Genomic DNA, 12,424 nt, shown 5'->3' on the forward strand with positions numbered 1-12,424 from the left:
TGAAAAATCGTGGTTCGTTATGTAACTTGACAACGATAACCACTGTAAGACGTCGTGGTCTCCTGACTTTCATTGCTTACATATTCCGCCCTCACAATCATATTCCGCACATCAAGACACTTCGTTTGAACCCAAACTCGATAAGATAAAGTCAATGCTGTATGAATTCATGTAAACGATACACAAATAACAAGTGCGCACCGGGCTTGAGATACTCCAGGCTGGCGTACACACACACACATTCAAGACACGACGGGCACAAGAGCTTTTAGTTCGGGAGAGGCGGACTGCACGCCGAGAGGTCAGTCCCTTCAGAGGACGATTCAGCCTATCTACATCGGATGGCGACCGCCCATGGAGCGGACAGCATTTGGCCGAGTGAAAGGGAAGAATGGCCGCGTGTTCGGCTTAAAACCAAATTCCGCTACATTGTGTGGGAGCGCCTAGCCTACGCATTCTTTACAAACATAGAACGCAGTTTCAGAGGTTTTCACAGGGAGACAGCAAACGCCAAACGCTGATGCTACAGATTTCTGGATTGGTCGGCTTAAACGAAACGTCATTCTCTCATTTTAGAAGAGCAATGCTGATTGGTATACGATATTCCTGACGCCTTGAGCTGAAGGAGTAATGGAAGAGATATACCCCTTCACCTCTGGCGTGGAGAGGGGCCGTTCTGTTGTCGCTCTTGGAGTGAGAACACGTAAGGAGAGTGTGTGCGCTCGATCGGAGTGCGACTCTATATTGAGTCTTTGCGATTAAGCGTTGTTCGCTGTGTTGGCCGCCACACTTATTGTGTGGTGTGAATGGACAGAATTATAGTTAAACGCTTGTGAGCGAATTTTTGAGTGGCATTGCGGTGGACTGGTTATCAGACCGGTGTACCACGCCAATAGTTAGACTAGGGGAGAATAGGAGTCCTTGACTTTATCAAGGTGTAGGGAGAGTTTGATTGGCAAGGGTCAATCCAAACAGAACGAGAGTTATCTTATTTGTCAGCAGCGAGCGGCGCAGACAGCAGTCATCGCAGCATGCGGTATTGTCCTCTACAGATCTTGCGAGCGCCATATTTCCTCCACAACAGTACACTTCACTGCATTTCACACGCAACAGCCTTGACTGTACCTGGCAAGATTCTAACGGATAATTATTCAAGTTGAGTAGGCGCGACTCTCAGCCATTCTACCAAGTCAATAACAATGTTAAACTTTGTATAGAAATTTCATTAGCGAATCCTATCCTTAAGAGGTAATTTCACATTCCGAAAAGAACCTGGAAATAACTTGTTCAGTTCATAACTAAAAGTGTCATTGTGATTTCTCAGAATTTTTGCAAAATAATTAATAATTTTTGTTAGTTTCATGTTTTTCTTACACTAACTGGCACTAGTCCAGTACCCAAGTATCCCACTAGTTACGCAAGAAATTTTGTGAATTTTTGTGTCATTTCCTTACAGCGGACGACTGCAGAGAATATTTATTATTATTATTTTAAGGCATTTCTCTTTAGAACGTTAAGAGCGTCTGTCTGACTTCTGGAGTAGTGTGGGGGTGGAAATTGCATCTTGCAGGAGCCACAGGGTAAAGGGTACATCTCAGATTAATCCGTTGCACAGAATGACAGAATAGCACCCACACGCTCACATCACTAATCAGATATTGTTACAGTGTCCATATTACCTTACATGTGTGCGAACGACCGACAGCAGTAGTTGTTGCATCGCCCATGAGTGGATGTCAACAAGACATCACTTCTAGTATTCATAGCAGGACAAGGAAGTGTCCACGTGGCGGCTATCAGTCTACTGGTAACTGCTGCTGTCACAGAGACGTTTCCTTGACTTGTTATGAATACTAAAAGTGATGTCTTGTTTACATCCACTCATGGGCGATGCAGCTATCATTGCTGCCGATCGTTTTTATACATGTGTGGCAATATGGGCGCTGTAAAAATATCTGATAGTGACTAACGTTGTCAGTTTGCGTAATCAACTACGGTTTTGAGTTTAGGGCGACTTAGCTCCAAGAATACGATGATGTGTAATGACTGTTACACACTGAAAAACATTTTAAATTTATAATTTATATGAGGGAGGCTCAATGAGCTGGAATCGGTACTCAATAAAGAAAATTTGCAACCTTGATACAAGCTTTTTATCGACACATGTATTAGGTGTAGTCAGTTGGGGTACAGAAAATCAGTCCTAAGAAGGGGGGGAGGGGGGGGGAGGTGTTGGCTACACTGTACCTTCAATGGATTGCGATATGTACTTGTCAATAGCTGGAATTAAGTTCGTGAAAGTTATATTCCCCAAAAGCCACATTGTGACTGCGAATTAGAAGTGGCTCTGGAATCTGATAAATGTTAATAATAGCTGTGGATAATTTTTAAAAGGGAGGATGGAAAAGAACCTTCAACATCGCAGCGCGTCAGCAATCGTTAGTTAATATATTAGTTGTGTTGGGAAAAAATGTTTCACAGTTATGTTTTGCGATTACTTACAGTTAGAGTTCAAAAATCCTATGTCATGTGCATTCTCATGTCATGTTGATATCCACACACAAACACTAGAAACGTTTTGGAGAACTTCACAGGTAAATAACACATTTCAACTTTGCAAAACATATTGCAGCAACATGAACACTGTATTTTGCAAAGTGGGAAAGTGCTATTTACATCCACGTCTAATGGTTGCTCTGCGATTCACAATTAAGTGCCTTGCAGACGGTTCATCAGACCACCTTTAAACTACTTCTCTGTTGTTCCTCTCTCGAACAACTCGCGGGAAAAACGCACACTTAAATCTTTTCGTGCCAGCTCTGATTTCTGTTATTTTATTATGGTAATCATTCCTCCATATGTAGCTGGGCGCCAAGAAAATATTTTTCACACACTGCGGAGATGATTGAAATTTCATGAGAGGTCGTGCAGCAGCGAAAAATGCCAATTCTTGTATCATAGGCATGCCACTCTCTCCCTTATTACGCGATGATACAAAACGAACTGCCTTTCTTTGAACATTTTCGATGTTCTTCGTTAATGCTATCTGATGCGGATCCCTCACCGCGCAACAATACTCCACAAGAAGATGGACGAACGTAGTGTAAGCAGTCTCTTTAGTAGACCTATTACATTTTGTAAGTGTTCTCCCAATAAATCGCAGCTTTCGTTTGCTTTCCCCATAATATTATATATGTGATTGCAATTTAAATTATTAGTAACTGTAATACCTAACTATGTAGTTGAGTTTGCAGCCTTAAGATTTATGTGATTTATCGTGTAAATTAAATTTTTAGTGTTAATGTGGATGGCTGCACACTTTTCTTGATTTAGAGCCAATTGTCATTTTTTGCACCATATAGATATCTTATCTAAATTATTTTGAAATTCGTTTTGATCATCTAACGACTTTAAATAGGGATAAATGACAGCCTCATCTGCAAAAAATCTAAGCGGGCTCTTCAGATTGTCTCCTGAATCGTTTAGGTATATCAAGAACAGCAAAGGGCACATAACACTTCCTTGGGGAACGCTAGATATTATTTCTGTTTTACTCGATGAATTTCCGTCAGTTATTACGAACTGTGATCGTTCTGACAGGAAATCACGAATCCAGTCACAAAACAGACGATACTCCACAGGTACTCAATTGAATTAGAAGTCACTTCTACATCTACATCTACATTTATACTCCGCAAGCCACCCAAAGGTGTGTGGCGGAGGGCACTTTACGTGCCACTGTCATTACCTCCGTTTCCTGTTCCAGTCGCGTATGGTTCGCGGGAAGAACGACTGTCTGAAAGCCTCCGTGCGCGCTCTAATCTCTCTAATTTTACATTCGTGATCTCCTCGGGAGGTATAAGCAGGGGGAAGCAATATATTCGATATCTCATCCAGAAACGCACCCTCTCGAAACCTGGCGAGCAAGCTCCACCGCGATGCAGAGCACCTCTCTTGCAGAGTCTGCCACTTGAGTTTGTTAAACATCTCCGTAACGCTATCACGGTTACCAAATAACCCTGTGACGAAACGCGCCGCTCTTCTTTGGATCTTCTCTATCTCCTCCGTCAACCCGATCTGGTACGGATCCCACACTGATGAGCAATACTCAAGTATAGGTCGAACGAGTGTTTTGTAAGCCACCTCCTTTGTTGATGGACTACATTTTCTAAGGACTCTCCCAATGAGTCTCAACCTGGTACCCGCCTTACCAACAATTAATTTTATATGATCGTTCCACTTCAAATCGTTCCGCACGCATACTCCCAGATATTTTACAGAAGTAACTGCTACCAGTGTTTGTTCCGCTATCATATAATCATACAATAAAGGATCCTTCTTTCTATGTATTCGCAATACATTACATTTGTCTATGTTAAGGGTCAATTGCCACTCCCTGCACCAAGTTCCTATCCACTGCAAATCTTCCTGCATTTGGCTACAATTTTCTAATGCTGCAACTTCTCTGTATACTACAGCATCATCTTCGAAAAGCCGCATGGGTCTTCCGACGCTATCTACTAGGTCATTTATATATATTGTGAAAAGCAATGGTCCCATAACACTCCCCTGTGGCACGCCAGAGGTTACTTTAACGTCTGTAGACGTCTCTCCGTTGATAACAACATGCTGTGTTCTGTTTGCTAAAAACTCTTCAATCCAGCCACACAGCTGGTCTGATATTCCGTAGGCTCTTACTTTGTTTATCAGGCGACAGTGCGGAACTGTATCGAACGCCTTCCGGAAGTCAAGAAAAATAGAATCTACCTGGGAGCCTGTATCTAATATTTTCTGGGTCTCATGAAAAAATAAAGCGAGTTGGGTCTCACACGATCGCTGTTTCCGGAATCCATGTTGATTCCTACATAGTAGATTCTGGGTTTCCAAAAACGACATGATACTCGAGCAAAAAACATGTTCTAAAATTCTACAACAGATCGACGTCAGAGATATAGGTCTATAGTTTTGCGCATCTGCTCGACGACCCTTCTTGAAGACTGGGACTACCTGTGTTCTTTTCCAATCATTTGGAACCTTCCGTTCCTCTAGAGACTTGCGGTACACGGCTGTTAGAAGGGGGGCAAGTTCTTTCGCGTACTCTGTGTAGAATCGAATTGGTATCCCGTCAGGTCCAGTGGACTTTCCTCTGTTGAGTGATTCCAGTTGCTTTTCTATTCCTTGGACACTTATTTCGATGTCAGCCATTTTTTCGTTTGTGGGAGGATTTAGAGAAGGAACTGCAGTGCGGTCTTCCTCTGTGAAACAGCTTTGGAGAAAGGTGTTTAGTATTTCAGCTTTACGCGTGCCATCCTCTGTTTCAATGCCATTATCATCCCGGAGTGTCTGGATATGCTGTTTCGAGCCACTTACTGATTTAACGTAAGACCAGAACTTCCTAGGATTTTCTGTCAAGTCGGTGCATAGAATTTTACGTTCGAATTCACTGAACGCTTTGACATCGTTTAGCTTCTGTTTGTCTGAGAGATTTTGGCTGCGTTTAAACTTAGAGTGAAGCTCTCTTTGCTTTCGCAGTAGTTTCCTAACTTTATTGTTGTACCACGGTGGGTTTTCCCGTCCCTCACAGTTTTACTCGGCACGTACCTGTCTAAAACGCATTTTACGATTGCCTTGAACTTTTTCCATAAACACTCAACATTGTCAGTGTCGGAACAGAAATTTTCGTTTTGATCTGGTAGGTAGTCTGAAATCTGCCTTCTATTACTCTTGCTAAACAGATAAACCTTCCTCCCTTTTTTTATATTCCTACTAACTTCCATATTCAGCGATGCTGCAACGGCCTTATGATCACTGAATCCCTGTTCTGTACATACAGAGTCGAAAAGTTCGGGTCTGTTTGTTATCAGTAGGTCCAAGATGTTATCTCCACGAGTCGGTTCTCTGTTTAATTGCTCGAGGTAATTTTCGGATAGTGCACTCAGTATAATGTCACTCGATGCTCTGTCCCTACCACCCATCCTAAACATCTGGGTGTCCCAGTCTATATCTGGTAAATTGAAATCTCCACCTAAGACTATAACATGCTGAGAACATGTTTGTGAAATGTATTCCAAATTTTCTCTCAGTTGTTCTGCCACTAATGCTGCTGAGTCGGGAGGTCGGTAAATGGAGCCAATTATTAACCTAGCTCGGTTGTTGAGTGTAACCTCCACCCATAATAATTCACAGGAACTATCCACTTCTATTTCACTACAGGATAAACTACTACTAACAGCGACGAACACTCCACCACCGGTTGCATGCAATCTAACCTTTCTAAACACAGTCTGTACCTTTGTAAAAATTTCGGCAGAATTTATCTCTGGCTTCAACCAGCTTTCTGTACCTATAACGATTTCGTCTTCGGTGCTTTCTATCAGCGCTTGAAGTTCCGGTACTTTACCAACGCAGCTTCGACAGTTTACAATTACAATACCGATTGCTGCTTGGTCCCCGCATGTCCTGACTTTGCCCTGCACCCGTTGAGGCTGTTGCCCTTTCTGTACTTGCCCAAGGCCATGTAACCTAAAAAACCGCCCAGCCCACGTCACACAACCCCTGCTACCCATGTAGCCGCTTGTTGCGTGTAGTGGACTCCTGACCTATCCAGCGGAACCCTAAACCCCACCACCCTATGGCGCAAGTCGAGGAATCTGCAGCCCACACGGTCGCAGAACCGTCTCAGCCTCTGATTGAGACCCTCCACTCGGCTCTGTACCAAAGGTCCGCAGTCAGTCCTGTCGACGATGCTGCAGATGGTGAGCTTTGCTTTCATCCCGCTAGCGAGACTGGCAGTCTTCACCAAATCAGATAGCCGCCGGAAGCCAGAGAGGTTTTCCTCCGATCCATAGCGACACACATCATTGGTGCCGACATGAGCGACCACCTGCAGATGGGTGCACCCTGTACCCTTCATGGCATCCGGAAGGACCCTTTCCACATCTGGAATGACTCCCCCCGGTATGCACACGGAGTGCACATTGGTTTTCTTCCCCTCTCTTGCTGCCATAACCCTAAGGGGCCCCATTACGCGCCTGACGTTGGAGCTCCCAACTACCAGTAAGCCCACCCTCTGCGACCGCCCGGATCTTGCAGACTGAGGGGCAACCTCTGGCACAGGACAAGCAGCCATGTCAGGCCGAAGATCACTTGTGAGGAACGGTGTCAAAAGCCATCTGGAAATCTAAAAACGGGGGGGGGGGGGGACAATTTGACGTCCCTGTCGATACTACTCATTACTTCGTGAGAATAAAGAGCTAGTTGTGCTATGCATGACGATATTTTCTGAATCCTGGTTAGCTGTTTGTCAATAAATCGTTTTCTTCGAGGAGATCCATGATGTTCGAACACAGTGTATGATTCAAAATCCTACTGAAAATCTCAGTCAGTCACATATTTTTGTAATTCAGCGTATTACTCACATTTCCTTTCGTCGGTACTGGCGTGACTTGTGAAAATTTCCATTCCTTAGGTGCGGATCTCTCAACGAGCAATCTAATTTGTGTTTGCCGTCTGACTTTAAATGCGAATATTTTTGGTTAGGCTTTATCGTGACTGTTATTGACATTAAATGAAACGAGAAGTTTACTGTTACCAGTCACTGTTTATTTATCTCCACGACGCGTGTCAAATGTTTAAACCTTCATCATCAGGTGGATTTACATTTGTTAGTATGACATCTGTCTGTGTGTTGTGTCACGATCTTTTGGATGAACTTGTTGCACTGTCTAGTGGGAGAAACAAAACGCTATTTCAGAACATGGTTTTTGGATTTTTTTGACAAAAAACTAAAGGTGTATCGAACGGTAAAAGTAAAATAAGTACATTAGTGTACCTCCAGTGGTCACAGGTTCCTTTCACTGCCGTAACACATCACATTTATACTGTCATATTTTGTAAACAAATATGACGTCGTTCTGAGGTGGGTCCGCTGTGTAGAGCGGCTACAGCAGCGGGCCGAGAACAGATTCCTGAGGAACAACTGCTTGAATGAGACGATCAGAGGAGACTCCGTAATAGTCTCCCGAGGTGTGTAACTGCCTTACACGAGGACTTGCTGCAAAGTACTGCCTCCGAATTTTTGATGTGAAAACTCTTTAAGCTTTTAAATAAAGCAAATATTATTAACATTGCACATATTTATTCTTCTTCATGTCTACATATTTGTCCACATATTTCTCTCAGCTAAAGACCAGTTTGTTGATACACTCAGTGTACCATGTTCGTCTTTGTTGATGGAGCCACAACCTCACCTCTGCTCGCAATGCTTCATCACTATAAAATTGAAGTAATGGAAGGCGTTCTTTAAGTTTTGGAAACACTTGAAAATCAGATGGGTCAAGTCGAGACAGTATGGAGGATGATCGATGACAGTGAAACCAAGGTTTCGGATAGCTGCAGACGTCACAGTGCTCGTGTGTGGTCTGGCATTGTCATGATGAAGGAGACGATGAACCACATACGGATGAACTCTTCGAATTCGAAACTGTATTACAGCACACTGTTTGTCACGCACCAACCTAGTTACGTTACATACTGTCGTCTTATACGCTAGTATTATAGCGGCAGAGGATTCAAATACGTAAAGATAAAAAAATAAAGATGTATTACGTTAATTACGTTTGTTTTATTTAAAAAGCTTTAAGAGTTTTCACAAAAAGTTCAGAGACAGCATTTTTCAGCACGCGACGAGATATTTGGCTGCAGAAGACCATTTGACAGTTTCACCTCGCACTATCACTTTCTGTAAATCTTTGGACGCCATATTCTGACTAACTACAATGCTCTGTGGTTTCAAGTCGTTCCATGAGAATCGCCATTTTCTTGTTCACTCGGCGTGGTTGTCGGTTGCCAGCTACAGTAGTTGATGTATCATATCGGCGTTTATACTGCACGTGAACACAACTCAAGTTACTACAGACTTACCTACAGGGAAGAGGTTACGTCCAAGGATCATATGGCAGAAGAGAAACGTTACCTCAGAGTACGAAGAATTAACATCGTAACAACATTATTACAGAATAAATTATAAAGGATTTTACAGAATAAGTTGTAAAGAATTTTGGAGGTCTTTGTTATGAACTGTTGAATACATGTGCTGTCATAAATATTTCAGGTGGTAAAGAAATCCGATTTTGTCAAGTTCATATAACATAACCTTTACACTTATTTGTATAATGTGACATGTTGCAACGTTTGAATATAATAATTATGTTGAATACAGTGGTAACAATATACACAAGTAATAATTTTGGTTGGGATGCACAGACAGAAATGAAAGGCTGGACGCAGAGCGAGAGGAAGAAAAAGAGTAAGTGAGAGGGAGAGAGAGGGTGGAAGGAGTGATTGGATGAGAGCAAACTTTCAAAGCAGGGGTTCTTATGATTATATCTGTTACATGTGATAACTGCCTAAAAGCTGGTGTAATACATTGGTTAATGCTTTAAATATGAAAATGATGTACAGTTTGTGCCATTAATTGATGTGCATAAGGTTTCAAGCTGACAGGGGTGTACAAGCTGTTGGTGTGATGATATATTTGTAAATGAGGTTAATCCCTTATATATTTGGGGGATGCCATGGTAACATAACTAAATATCAATGGTAAATATTAAGGTGTGTGCGCGCGCGTGTGCATGTGTGTACACTGAAAATTTAATAACGTAGGCAGTTGCTGAAAACAGAGATGATACTATTGTGAACACTGTAGTTTTTGTCATTTAAGATGGATTCAGGTTGTTTCGTTTGATGTTTCTATATTTGTAATGTTTCTGGGATGTCTAGTTTTTGAGTTCTCGGCCATTTTAGCGAACGACGCGCCGGCTGTCGACCGCAATTCACTTTTTATCCGTCGTAGCAAAATGGCGAAGGACATTCAATTTTTGCTTTAGGACCTCCGTTGTCTCTATCGCGAATTTTACAGACCTTTCTTCAAAAGAAAGTCCTTCTTTTTAGCTGCCTTTCTTCCGTCGATTGGGCTTAACGTGTAGTCGCTTTTAACGCCTTTTTCGTCTTCGCGTTCTACATTTCTGATACGGGCACTTATGACATTAGTAGTTTTTGTGAAAAAAAGAGAGAAAGGGTTTCCGTGAGCCAACTATGAGTAATCGGAAAATATATTCGCAAAGTACTTCCGCACAGCAGAACGGCATTTTAAGATAAAGTGATGAGTTAGCTCGACAACCAAATTCTCAGAAACATTCTTTAATTGCAGATGACATGCTACCAATGTCCAATAACGTGGAGATTGCCCTACACTGCCCAATAATCTAACATTAAGGCAGTGACAACATTATAGAGAAACAGTTATTAGGCCTAATTTTCGTTATAATAATTATCACTCACAATATGTTTACATTTTACAGGACTGACGACGGCACGAAGGTGATGAAGCACATACGAGTAAGCATACATGAAAAAACAGTTGTTCGCGTAACTGGATCTTATATCCGTAGTTCAGTCGATTATCTGTAGCTCGTGTGGTCGCAATAGATGTTTGACTTACGAAAAGAGCGGAGTTATCAATAGGATTATATGACACAGTCATCGCGTAAAGAAAGGTAAGAACTGAGTAAGGAGAGTCAGCAGATCAGATATTGTTCCTTACCTCAGTCAGTACGAACTGAACCCTTATAGTCACATCGTTGTCTGTCTGTCTTTCCTGCTATTAATAATCCTTTTCCGCAGGAACGCGCAGACGTATCAAGTTGAAATTTATACCACCTACTAAAATCTACAGTCCCTTGCCGGTGTAAAATGTTGAACGTCGTAAGTTAATGAGTCCATAGATACATTAATTTATGTCACATATTTTTATCTACATCTACATGGATACTCTGCAAATCACATTCAATTGCCTGGCGGAGGGTTCATCGAACTACCTTCAAAATTCTCTATTATTCCAATCTCGTATAGCGAGTGGAAAGAATGAACATCTATATCCTTCCGTACGAGCTCTGATTTCCCTTATTTTATTGTGGTGATCGTCCCGCCCTATGCAGGCCGGTGTCAACAAAATATTTTCCCATTCGGACCAGAAAGCTGGTGATTGGAATTTCGTGAGAAGATTCCGTCGCAACGAAAAACGCCTTTCTTTTAATGATTTCCAGCCCATATCCCGTATCATTTCTGTGACACTCTCTCCCATATTTCGCGATAATACAAAACGTGCTGCCTTTCTTTGAACTTTTCCGATGTACTCCGTCAGTCCTACCTGGTAAGGATCCCACACCACGCAGAAGTATTCTAAAAGAGGACGGACAAGCTTTGTGGAGGCAGTCTCCTTAGTAGGTCTGTAACATTTTCTAAGTGTCCTGCCAATGAAACGCAGCTTTTGGTTAGCCTACCCCACAACATTTTCTATGTGTTCTTTCCAATTTAAGTTGTTCGTAATGCGTAACACCCAGGCATTAAGTTGAATTTACGGCTTTTAGATTAGACTGATTTATCGTGTAACCGAAGTTTAACGAGTTCCTTTTACTATTCATGTGGATGACCTCACACTTTTCGTTATTTAGGGTCAACTGCCACTTTTCACACCATTCAGATAATTTTTCTAAATCGTTTTTCAGTTTGTTTTGATCTTCTGATGACTTTATTAGTCGATAAACGACAGCGTCATCTGCAAACAACGGAAGACGGCTGCTCAGATTGTCTCCCAAATCGTTTATATAGATAAGGAGCAGCAAAGTGTCTATAACACTACATTGACGAACACCTGAAATCACTTTTGTTTTACTCGATGACTTTCCGTCCATTACTACGAACTGTGACCTCTCTGACAGGAAATCGCAAATCCAGTCGCATAACTGAGACGATATTACATAAGCACGCAATTTCACTACGAGCCGCTTGTGTGGTACAGTGTCAAAAGCCTTCCGGAAATCCAGGAATTCAGAATCGATCTGAAATCCCTTGTCAATAGCACTCAGCACTTCATGTGAATAAATAGCTAGTTGCGTTTCACAGGAACGATGTTTTCTAAACCCATGTTGGCTGTGTGTCAATAGACCGTTTCCTTCGATGTAATTCATAATGTTCGAACACAATATATGTTCTAAAATCCTGCTGCATATCGACGTTAACGATATGGGCCTGTAATTTAGTGGATTACTTCTACTACCTTTCTTGAATATTTGTGTGACCGATGACTTGCCTGTGTCAGTGTCGATAAGAGGCAAAAATCCTCGAGATTCTAGATTCCCAGTATGGATGAACTGTCTATATCCGTAAGTAAATTTTCACGGAATTCACAGAGCGCGAGTCCTACAGACGGTGGCCAATTTTTTAGTTTCTCTGCGGTATTTGAGCCTTGGCTTAAACGCTGCTGGCGGATGAGCGAACACCGTGGAGAGAATGAGCATGCAGGGCACGTTCCGCAAACTAGACGGGTGTCTGCGGTCTCTGGGTATCGTTCCCGGAGCCAAAG

The sequence above is a fragment of the Schistocerca piceifrons genome, chromosome 6 (assembly GCF_021461385.2).
Source record: "Schistocerca piceifrons isolate TAMUIC-IGC-003096 chromosome 6, iqSchPice1.1, whole genome shotgun sequence".
NCBI classification, from domain to species: domain Eukaryota; kingdom Metazoa; phylum Arthropoda; class Insecta; order Orthoptera; family Acrididae; genus Schistocerca; species Schistocerca piceifrons.